Below are 12174 nucleotides of genomic sequence, written 5' to 3' on the forward strand. Positions count from 1 at the left end.
TTATAAGCCTATACTTGCATAAACCACAAGTGAAGATAAACAATCTTTGGACAACACCCACCAGTGGGACTCGAACCCAGAAAGCACAACTACCTTCCAGTAGCTGGCATAACTAGTATGCTTTAACCCACTACGCCATCAGACCTTACAAAAGAAGTAGATAGTTCGAGATATATATATCTCAAACATCTCTACCTCCCGAAGGCACCAGATGAGTGAGGGGTCAGTCTGCAATTTTCGTCAAGCCACTGTCAATGTGAGAGAACTCGTGTCCAGCTTATAAGCCTATACTTGCATAAACCACAAGTGAAGATAAACAATCTTTGGACAACACCCACCAGTGGGACTCGAACCCAGAAAGCACAACTACCTTCCAGTAGCTGGCATAACTAGTATGCTTTAACCCACTACGCCATCAGACCTTACAAAAGAAGTAGATAGTTCGAGATATATATATCTCAAACATCTCTACCTCCCGAAGGCACCAGATGAGTGAGGGGTCAGTCTGCAATTTTCGTCAAGCCACTGTCAATGTGAGAGAACTCGTGTCCAGCTTATAAGCCTATACTTGCATAAACCACAAGTGAAGATAAACAATCTTTGGACAACACCCACCAGTGGGACTCGAACCCAGAAAGCACAACTACCTTCCAGTAGCTGGCATAACTAGTATGCTTTAACCCACTACGCCATCAGACCTTACAAAAGAAGTAGATAGTTCGAGATATATATATCTCAAACATCTCTACCTCCCGAAGGCACCAGATGAGTGAGGGGTCAGTCTGCAATTTTCGTCAAGCCACTGTCAATGTGAGAGAACTCGTGTCCAGCTTATAAGCCTATACTTGCATAAACCACAAGTGAAGATAAACAATCTTTGGACAACACCCACCAGTGGGACTCGAACCCAGAAAGCACAATTACCTTCCAGTAGCTGGCATAACTAGTATGCTTTAACCCACTACGCCATCAGACCTTACAAAAGAAGTAGATAGTTCGAGATATATATATCTCAAACATCTCTACCTCCCGAAGGCACCAGATGAGTGAGGGGTCAGTCTGCAATTTTCGTCAAGCCACTGTCAATGTGAGAGAACTCGTGTCCAGCTTATAAGCCTATACTTGCATAAACCACAAGTGAAGATAAACAATCTTTGGACAACACCCACCAGTGGGACTCGAACCCAGAAAGCACAACTACCTTCCAGTAGCTGGCATAACTAGTATGCTTTAACCCACTACGCCATCAGACCTTACAAAAGAAGTAGATAGTTCGAGATATATATATCTCAAACATCTCTACCTCCCGAAGGCACCAGATGAGTGAGGGGTCAGTCTGCAATTTTCGTCAAGCCACTGTCAATGTGAGAGAACACATTTCGAGTCCCACTGGTGGGTGTTGTCCAAAGATTGTTTATCTTCACTTGTGGTTTATGCAAGTATAGGCTTATAAGCTGGACACGAGTTCTCTCACATTGACAGTGGCTTGACGAAAATTGCAGACTGACCCCTCACTCATCTGGTGCCTTCGGGAGGTAGAGATGTTTGAGATATATATATCTCGAACTATCTACTTCTTTTGTAAGGTCTGATGGCGTAGTGGGTTAAAGCATACTAGTTATGCCAGCTACTGGAAGGTAGTTGTGCTTTCTGGGTTCGAGTCCCACTGGTGGGTGTTGTCCAAAGATTGTTTATCTTCACTTGTGGTTTATGCAAGTATAGGCTTATAAGCTGGACACGAGTTCTCTCACATTGACAGTGGCTTGACGAAAATTGCAGACTGACCCCTCACTCATCTGGTGCCTTCGGGAGGTAGAGATGTTTGAGATATATATATCTCGAACTATCTACTTCTTTTGTAAGGTCTGATGGCGTAGTGGGTTAAAGCATACTAGTTATGCCAGCTACTGGAAGGTAGTTGTGCTTTCTGGGTTCGAGTCCCACTGGTGGGTGTTGTCCAAAGATTGTTTATCTTCACTTGTGGTTTATGCAAGTATAGGCTTATAAGCTGGACACGAGTTCTCTCACATTGACAGTGGCTTGACGAAAATTGCAGACTGACCCCTCACTCATCTGGTGCCTTCGGGAGGTAGAGATGTTTGAGATATATATATCTCGAACTATCTACTTCTTTTGTAAGGTCTGATGGCGTAGTGGGTTAAAGCATACTAGTTATGCCAGCTACTGGAAGGTAGTTGTGCTTTCTGGGTTCGAGTCCCACTGGTGGGTGTTGTCCAAAGATTGTTTATCTTCACTTGTGGTTTATGCAAGTATAGGCTTATAAGCTGGACACGAGTTCTCTCACATTGACAGTGGCTTGACGAAAATTGCAGACTGACCCCTCACTCATCTGGTGCCTTCGGGAGGTAGAGATGTTTGAGATATATATATCTCGAACTATCTACTTCTTTTGTAAGGTCTGATGGCGTAGTGGGTTAAAGCATACTAGTTATGCCAGCTACTGGAAGGTAGTTGTGCTTTCTGGGTTCGAGTCCCACTGGTGGGTGTTGTCCAAAGATTGTTTATCTTCACTTGTGGTTTATGCAAGTATAGGCTTATAAGCTGGACACGAGTTCTCTCACATTGACAGTGGCTTGACGAAAATTGCAGACTGACCCCTCACTCATCTGGTGCCTTCGGGAGGTAGAGATGTTTGAGATATATATATCTCGAACTATCTACTTCTTTTGTAAGGTCTGATGGCGTAGTGGGTTAAAGCATACTAGTTATGCCAGCTACTGGAAGGTAGTTGTGCTTTCTGGGTTCGAGTCCCACTGGTGGGTGTTGTCCAAAGATTGTTTATCTTCACTTGTGGTTTATGCAAGTATAGGCTTATAAGCTGGACACGAGTTCTCTCACATTGACAGTGGCTTGACGAAAATTGCAGACTGACCCCTCACTCATCTGGTGCCTTCGGGAGGTAGAGATGTTTGAGATATATATATCTCGAACTATCTACTTCTTTTGTAAGGTCTGATGGCGTAGTGGGTTAAAGCATACTAGTTATGCCAGCTACTGGAAGGTAGTTGTGCTTTCTGGGTTCGAGTCCCACTGGTGGGTGTTGTCCAAAGATTGTTTATCTTCACTTGTGGTTTATGCAAGTATAGGCTTATAAGCTGGACACGAGTTCTCTCACATTGACAGTGGCTTGACGAAAATTGCAGACTGACCCCTCACTCATCTGGTGCCTTCGGGAGGTAGAGATGTTTGAGATATATATATCTCGAACTATCTACTTCTTTTGTAAGGTCTGATGGCGTAGTGGGTTAAAGCATACTAGTTATGCCAGCTACTGGAAGGTAGTTGTGCTTTCTGGGTTCGAGTCCCACTGGTGGGTGTTGTCCAAAGATTGTTTATCTTCACTTGTGGTTTATGCAAGTATAGGCTTATAAGCTGGACACGAGTTCTCTCACATTGACAGTGGCTTGACGAAAATTGCAGACTGACCCCTCACTCATCTGGTGCCTTCGGGAGGTAGAGATGTTTGAGATATATATATCTCGAACTATCTACTTCTTTTGTAAGGTCTGATGGCGTAGTGGGTTAAAGCATACTAGTTATGCCAGCTACTGGAAGGTAGTTGTGCTTTCTGGGTTCGAGTCCCACTGGTGGGTGTTGTCCAAAGATTGTTTATCTTCACTTGTGGTTTATGCAAGTATAGGCTTATAAGCTGGACACGAGTTCTCTCACATTGACAGTGGCTTGACGAAAATTGCAGACTGACCCCTCACTCATCTGGTGCCTTCGGGAGGTAGAGATGTTTGAGATATATATATCTCGAACTATCTACTTCTTTTGTAAGGTCTGATGGCGTAGTGGGTTAAAGCATACTAGTTATGCCAGCTACTGGAAGGTAGTTGTGCTTTCTGGGTTCGAGTCCCACTGGTGGGTGTTGTCCAAAGATTGTTTATCTTCACTTGTGGTTTATGCAAGTATAGGCTTATAAGCTGGACACGAGTTCTCTCACATTGACAGTGGCTTGACGAAAATTGCAGACTGACCCCTCACTCATCTGGTGCCTTCGGGAGGTAGAGATGTTTGAGATATATATATCTCGAACTATCTACTTCTTTTGTAAGGTCTGATGGCGTAGTGGGTTAAAGCATACTAGTTATGCCAGCTACTGGAAGGTAGTTGTGCTTTCTGGGTTCGAGTCCCACTGGTGGGTGTTGTCCAAAGATTGTTTATCTTCACTTGTGGTTTATGCAAGTATAGGCTTATAAGCTGGACACGAGTTCTCTCACATTGACAGTGGCTTGACGAAAATTGCAGACTGACCCCTCACTCATCTGGTGCCTTCGGGAGGTAGAGATGTTTGAGATATATATATCTCGAACTATCTACTTCTTTTGTAAGGTCTGATGGCGTAGTGGGTTAAAGCATACTAGTTATGCCAGCTACTGGAAGGTAGTTGTGCTTTCTGGGTTCGAGTCCCACTGGTGGGTGTTGTCCAAAGATTATATATATATATATATATATTATTAAATATGACCGAAAAAGTAAGATTAATAATTCTAACACGAATTTTCTCAATCTTTCGTACATTACGCTTCACTGTTGGAGGTAAATCAAAAATCACTTCTCCAAAATTCATTTTTATTTCTAGTCTGACGCGACACGGGCGCGTTTCGTAAAACTTATTACATTTTCAAAGACTTCACAAATACACAACTGATTAGAACTTACGTCTCTCTGATATTATATCTACATTTGAGTGAGGTGGGAAGGGTGATGTGGCATTAACACAAGACAGAACAGGAGGGGATATTAATAGGGTATTAAAAGTATCAACACAAGACAGAACAGAAACAATGGGTATTGAATAGAAGTGTTTGTAGAAAGCCTATTGGTCCATATTTCTTGATGCTTCTATATTGGAGCGGAGTCTTGAGGTGGGTAGAATATAGTTGTGCAATAATTGGCTGTTGATTGCTGGTGTTGACTTCTTGATGTGTAGTGCCTCGCAAACGTCAAGCCGCCTGCTATCGCTGTATCTATCGATGATTTCTGTGTTGTTTACTAGGATTTCTCTGGCGATGGTTTGGTTATGGGAAGAGATTATATGTTCCTTAATGGAGCCCTGTTGCTTATGCATCGTTAAACGCCTAGAAAGAGATGTTGTTGTCTTGCCTATATACTGGGTTTTTTGGAGCTTACAGTCCCCAAGTGGGCATTTGAAGGCATAGACGACGTTAGTCTCTTTTAAAGCGTTCTGTTTTGTGTCTGGAGAGTTTCTCATGAGTAGGCTGGCCGTTTTTCTGGTTTTATAGTAAATCGTCAGTTGTATCCTCTGATTTTTGTCTGTAGGGATAACGTTTCTATTAACAATATCTTTCAGGACCCTTTCCTCCGTTTTATGAGCTGAGGAAAAGAAGTTCCTGTAAAATAGTCTAATAGGGGGTATAGGTGTTGTGTTAGTTGTCTCTTCAGAGGTTGCATGGCTTTTCACTTTCCTTCTTATGATGTCTTCGATGAAACCATTGGAGAAGCCGTTATTGACTAGGACCTGCCTTACCCTACAGAGTTCTTCGTCGACTTGCTTCCATTCTGAGCTGTGGCTGAGAGCACGGTCGACGTATGCGTTAACAACACTCCTCTTGTACCTGTCGGGGCAGTCGCTGTTGGCATTTAGGCACATTCCTATGTTTGTTTCCTTAGTGTAGACTGCAGTGTGGAAACCTCCGCCCTTTTCCATGACTGTTACATCTAGAAAAGGCAGCTTCCCATCCTTTTCCGTCTCGTAAGTGAAACGCAGCATGGAACTCTGCTCAAATGCCTCCTTCAGCTCCTGCAGATGTCTGACATCAGGTACCTGTGTAAAAATGTCGTCAACATACCTGCAGTATATGGCCGGTTTCAAGTTCATGTCGACTAAGACTTTTTGCTCGATGGTACCCATGTAGAAGTTTGCAAACAGGACACCTAGGGGAGAACCCATGGCGACCCCATCTACTTGCTTATACATGTGCCCATCCGGGCTCAAGAAGGGTGCCTCTTTAGTACAAGCTTGGAGTAGTTTCCTCAGAATACTTTCTGGCATGTCAAGAGGAGTACAGGCTGGATCACGATACACTCTGTCGGCTATCATTCCGATTGTCTCGTCCACAGGTACGTTGGTAAACAGCGATTCTACGTCCAACGAGGCTCTTATCCCTGTGGCCCGTGTGCCCCGCAGTAAGTCCACAAATTCCTTTGGAGACTTCAGGCTGAAGGCGCAAGGAACATAAGGAGTCAGCAGGCCGTTGAGTCGCTTCGCCAGTCTGTACGTGGGTGTGGGTATCTGGCTAATGATTGGCCGAAGTGGGTTTCCAGGCTTGTGCGTCTTGACATTTCCATACGCATATCCAGGTTTATATTCCCCAATGATCTTTGGCAGGTGGAGTCCGGATTTCTTGGCGTTCAGAGTTTCGATCAGTTTGTTGACCTTTGCTTTTAATTCGGCTGTAGTGTCCTTCGTTACCCTTTGGAACTTAGTTTGGTCAGAGAGTATGATGTTCATTTTCGCCAGATATTCGTCTTTTTTAAGAATGACATATATTGGCGACTTGTCACCTCTCCTGACAACTATCTCCTTGTTCTCACGAAGGCTTTTAGCTGCCGCTTTAAGCTCGGGGGACAGTATGGTGCTTCTGTAGTTGCCTCGATTCTTTCCTCCTTCTGCAATAAGTTCTGCTTGTAAGGTATCTTTGGTAGTAGAGTTGGAAATTCTGTTGGACGACATATTCGACCTCGAGACACAAAAGAAGGTCACTACCAAAGATACCTTACAAGCAGAACTTATTGCAGAAGGAGGAAAGAATCGAGGCAACTACAGAAGCACCATACTGTCCCCCGAGCTTAAAGCGGCAGCTAAAAGCTGCCGCTTTAAGCTGTTCTTCGTGAGAACAAGGAGATAGTTGTCAGGAGAGGTGACAAGTCGCCAATATATGTCATTCTTAAAAAAGACGAATATCTGGCGAAAATGAACATCATACTCTCTGACCAAACTAAGTTCCAAAGGGTAACGAAGGACACTACAGCCGAATTAAAAGCAAAGGTCAACAAACTGATCGAAACTCTGAACGCCAAGAAATCCGGACTCCACCTGCCAAAGATCATTGGGGAATATAAACCTGGATATGCGTATGGAAATGTCAAGACGCACAAGCCTGGAAACCCACTTCGGCCAATCATTAGCCAGATACCCACACCCACGTACAGACTGGCGAAGCGACTCAACGGCCTGCTGACTCCTTATGTTCCTTGCGCCTTCAGCCTGAAGTCTCCAAAGGAATTTGTGGACTTACTGCGGGGCACACGGGCCACAGGGATAAGAGCCTCGTTGGACGTAGAATCGCTGTTTACCAACGTACCTGTGGACGAGACAATCGGAATGATAGCCGACAGAGTGTATCGTGATCCAGCCTGTACTCCTCTTGACATGCCAGAAAGTATTCTGAGGAAACTACTCCAAGCTTGTACTAAAGAGGCACCCTTCTTGAGCCCGGATGGGCACATGTATAAGCAAGTAGATGGGGTCGCCATGGGTTCTCCCCTAGGTGTCCTGTTTGCAAACTTCTACATGGGTACCATCGAGCAAAAAGTCTTAGTCGACATGAACTTGAAACCGGCCATATACTGCAGGTATGTTGACGACATTTTTACACAGGTACCTGATGTCAGACATCTGCAGGAGCTGAAGGAGGCATTTGAGCAGAGTTCCGTGCTGCGTTTCACTTACGAGACGGAAAAGGATGGGAAGCTGTCTTTTCTAGATGTAACAGTCATGGAAAAGGGCGGAGGTTTCCACACTGCAGTCTACACTAAGGAAACAAACATAGGAATGTGCCTAAATGCCAACAGCGACTGCCCCGACAGGTACAAGAGGAGTGTTGTTAACGCATACGTCGACCGTGCTCTCAGCCACAGCTCAGAATGGAAGCAAGTCGACGAAGAACTCTGTAGGGTAAGGCAGGTCCTAGTCAATAACGGCTTCTCCAATGGTTTCATCGAAGACATCATAAGAAGGAAAGTGAAAAGCCATGCAACCTCTGAAGAGACAACTAACACAACACCTATACCCCCTATTAGACTATTTTACAGGAACTTCTTTTCCTCAGCTCATAAAACGGAGGAAAGGGTCCTGAAAGATATTGTTAATAGAAACGTTATCCCTACAGACAAAAATCAGAGGATACAACTGACGATTTACTATAAAACCAGAAAAACGGCCAGCCTACTCATGAGAAACTCTCCAGACACAAAACAGAACGCTTTAAAAGAGACTAACGTCGTCTATGCCTTCAAATGCCCACTTGGGGACTGTAAGCTCCAAAAAACCCAGTATATAGGCAAGACAACAACATCTCTTTCTAGGCGTTTAACGATGCATAAGCAACAGGGCTCCATTAAGGAACATATAATCTCTTCCCATAACCAAACCATCGCCAGAGAAATCCTAGTAAACAACACAGAAATCATCGATAGATACAGCGATAGCAGGCGGCTTGACGTTTGCGAGGCACTACACATCAAGAAGTCAACACCAGCAATCAACAGCCAATTATTGCACAACTATATTCTACCCACCTCAAGACTCCGCTCCAATATAGAAGCATCAAGAAATATGGACCAATAGGCTTTCTACAAACACTTCTATTCAATACCCATTGTTTCTGTTCTGTCTTGTGTTGATACTTTTAATACCCTATTAATATCCCCTCTTGTTCTGTCTTGTGTTAATGCCACATCACCCTTCCCACCTCACTCAAATGTAGATATAATATCAGAGAGACGTAAGTTCTAATCAGTTGTGTATTTGTGAAGTCTTTGAAAATGTAATAAGTTTTACGAAACGCGCCCGTGTCGCGTCAGACTAGAAATAAAAATGAATTTTGGAGAAGTGATTTTTGATTTACCTCCAACAGTGAAGCGTAATGTACGAAAGATTGAGAAAATTCGTGTTAGAATTATTAATCTTACTTTTTCGGTCATATTTAATAATATATATCTACAGGAAAGACTGCTACCAAAATATACTAATATATATATATATAAGTATAGGCATATATATATATATATATATATATATATATATATATATATATATATATATATATATATATATATATATATATATATATATGCCTATACTTGCATAAACCACAAGTGAAGATAAATAATCTTTGGACAACACCCACCAGTGGGACTCGAACCCAGAAAGCACAACTACCTTCCAGTAGCTGGCATAACTAGTATGCTTTAACCCACTACGCCATCAGACCTTACAAAAGAAGTAGATAGTTCGAGATATATATATCTCAAACATCTCCACCTCCCGAAGGCACCAGATGAGTGAGGGGTCAGTCTGCATTTTTCGTCAAGCCACTGTCAATGTGAGAGAACTCGTGTCCAGCTTATAAGCCTATACTTGCATAAACCACAAGTGAAGATAAATAATCTTTGGACAACACCCACCAGTGGGACTCGAACCCAGAAAGCACAACTACCTTCCAGTAGCTGGCATAACTAGTATGCTTTAACCCACTACGCCATCAGACCTTACAAAAGAAGTAGATAGTTCGAGATATATATATCTCAAACATCTCCACCTCCCGAAGGCACCAGATGAGTGAGGGGTCAGTCTGCATTTTTCGTCAAGCCACTGTCAATGTGAGAGAACTCGTGTCCAGCTTATAAGCCTATACTTGCATACACCACAAGTGAAGATAAATAATCTTTGGACAACACCCACCAGTGGGACTCGAACCCAGAAAGCACAACTACCTTCCAGTAGCTGGCATAACTAGTATGCTTTAACCCACTACGCCATCAGACCTTACAAAAGAAGTAGATAGTTCGAGATATATATATCTCAAACATCTCCACCTCCCGAAGGCACCAGATGAGTGAGGGGTCAGTCTGCATTTTTCGTCAAGCCACTGTCAATGTGAGAGAACTCGTGTCCAGCTTATAAGCCTATACTTGCATAAACCACAAGTGAAGATAAATAATCTTTGGACAACACCCACCAGTGGGACTCGAACCCAGAAAGCACAACTACCTTCCAGTAGCTGGCATAACTAGTATGCTTTAACCCACTACGCCATCAGACCTTACAAAAGAAGTAGATAGTTCGAGATATATATATCTCAAACATCTCCACCTCCCGAAGGCACCAGATGAGTGAGGGGTCAGTCTGCATTTTTCGTCAAGCCACTGTCAATGTGAGAGAACTCGTGAGAAGATTATTTATCTTCACTTGTGGTTTATGCAAGTATAGGCTTATAAGCTGGACACGAGTTCTCTCACATTGACAGTGGCTTGACGAAAAATGCAGACTGACCCCTCACTCATCTGGTGCCTTCGGGAGGTGGAGATGTTTGAGATATATATATCTCGAACTATCTACTTCTTTTGTAAGGTCTGATGGCGTAGTGGGTTAAAGCATACTAGTTATGCCAGCTACTGGAAGGTAGTTGTGCTTTCTGGGTTCGAGTCCCACTGGTGGGTGTTGTCCAAAGATTATTTATCTTCACTTGTGGTTTATGCAAGTATAGGCTTATAAGCTGGACACGAGTTCTCTCACATTGACAGTGGCTTGACGAAAAATGCAGACTGACCCCTCACTCATCTGGTGCCTTCGGGAGGTGGAGATGTTTGAGATATATATATCTCGAACTATCTACTTCTTTTGTAAGGTCTGATGGCGTAGTGGGTTAAAGCATACTAGTTATGCCAGCTACTGGAAGGTAGTTGTGCTTTCTGGGTTCGAGTCCCACTGGTGGGTGTTGTCCAAAGATTATTTATCTTCACTTGTGGTTTATGCAAGTATAGGCTTATAAGCTGGACACGAGTTCTCTCACATTGACAGTGGCTTGACGAAAAATGCAGACTGACCCCTCACTCATCTGGTGCCTTCGGGAGGTGGAGATGTTTGAGATATATATATCTCGAACTATCTACTTCTTTTGTAAGGTCTGATGGCGTAGTGGGTTAAAGCATACTAGTTATGCCAGCTACTGGAAGGTAGTTGTGCTTTCTGGGTTCGAGTCCCACTGGTGGGTGTTGTCCAAAGATTATTTATCTTCACTTGTGGTTTATGCAAGTATAGGCTTATAAGCTGGACACGAGTTCTCTCACATTGACAGTGGCTTGACGAAAAATGCAGACTGACCCCTCACTCATCTGGTGCCTTCGGGAGGTGGAGATGTTTGAGATATATATATCTCGAACTATCTACTTCTTTTGTAAGGTCTGATGGCGTAGTGGGTTAAAGCATACTAGTTATGCCAGCTACTGGAAGGTAGTTGTGCTTTCTGGGTTCGAGTCCCACTGGTGGGTGTTGTCCAAAGATTATTTATCTTCACTTGTGGTTTATGCAAGTATAGGCTTATAAGCTGGACACGAGTTCTCTCACATTGACAGTGGCTTGACGAAAAATGCAGACTGACCCCTCACTCATCTGGTGCCTTCGGGAGGTGGAGATGTTTGAGATATATATCTCGAACTATCTACTTCTTTTGTAAGGTCTGATGGCGTAGTGGGTTAAAGCATACTAGTTATGCCAGCTACTGGAAGGTAGTTGTGCTTTCTGGGTTCGAGTCCCACTGGTGGGTGTTGTCCAAAGATTATTTATCTTCACTTGTGGTTTATGCAAGTATAGGCTTATAAGCTGGACACGAGTTCTCTCACATTGACAGTGGCTTGACGAAAAATGCAGACTGACCCCTCACTCATCTGGTGCCTTCGGGAGGTGGAGATGTTTGAGATATATATATCTCGAACTATCTACTTCTTTTGTAAGGTCTGATGGCGTAGTGGGTTAAAGCATACTAGTTATGCCAGCTACTGGAAGGTAGTTGTGCTTTCTGGGTTCGAGTCCCACTGGTGGGTGTTGTCCAAAGATTATATATATATATATATATATATATATATATATATATATATATATATATATATATATATATATATATATATTGTATATATATATACAAGGAGCAAATACTGTATATATATATATATATATATATAACTGAAAACTCACACCCCAGAAGTGACTCGAACCCATACTCCCAGAAGCAACGCAACTGGTATGTACAAGACGCCTTAATCCACTTGACCATCACGACCGGACATAATGAGGTGATAGCCTAAGCTATTTGAACCACCCCACCGCCGGCACTCGGATAGTAA

Source organism: Procambarus clarkii, chromosome 57 (assembly GCF_040958095.1).
Source record: "Procambarus clarkii isolate CNS0578487 chromosome 57, FALCON_Pclarkii_2.0, whole genome shotgun sequence".
In the NCBI taxonomy this organism is placed as follows: domain Eukaryota; kingdom Metazoa; phylum Arthropoda; class Malacostraca; order Decapoda; family Cambaridae; genus Procambarus; species Procambarus clarkii.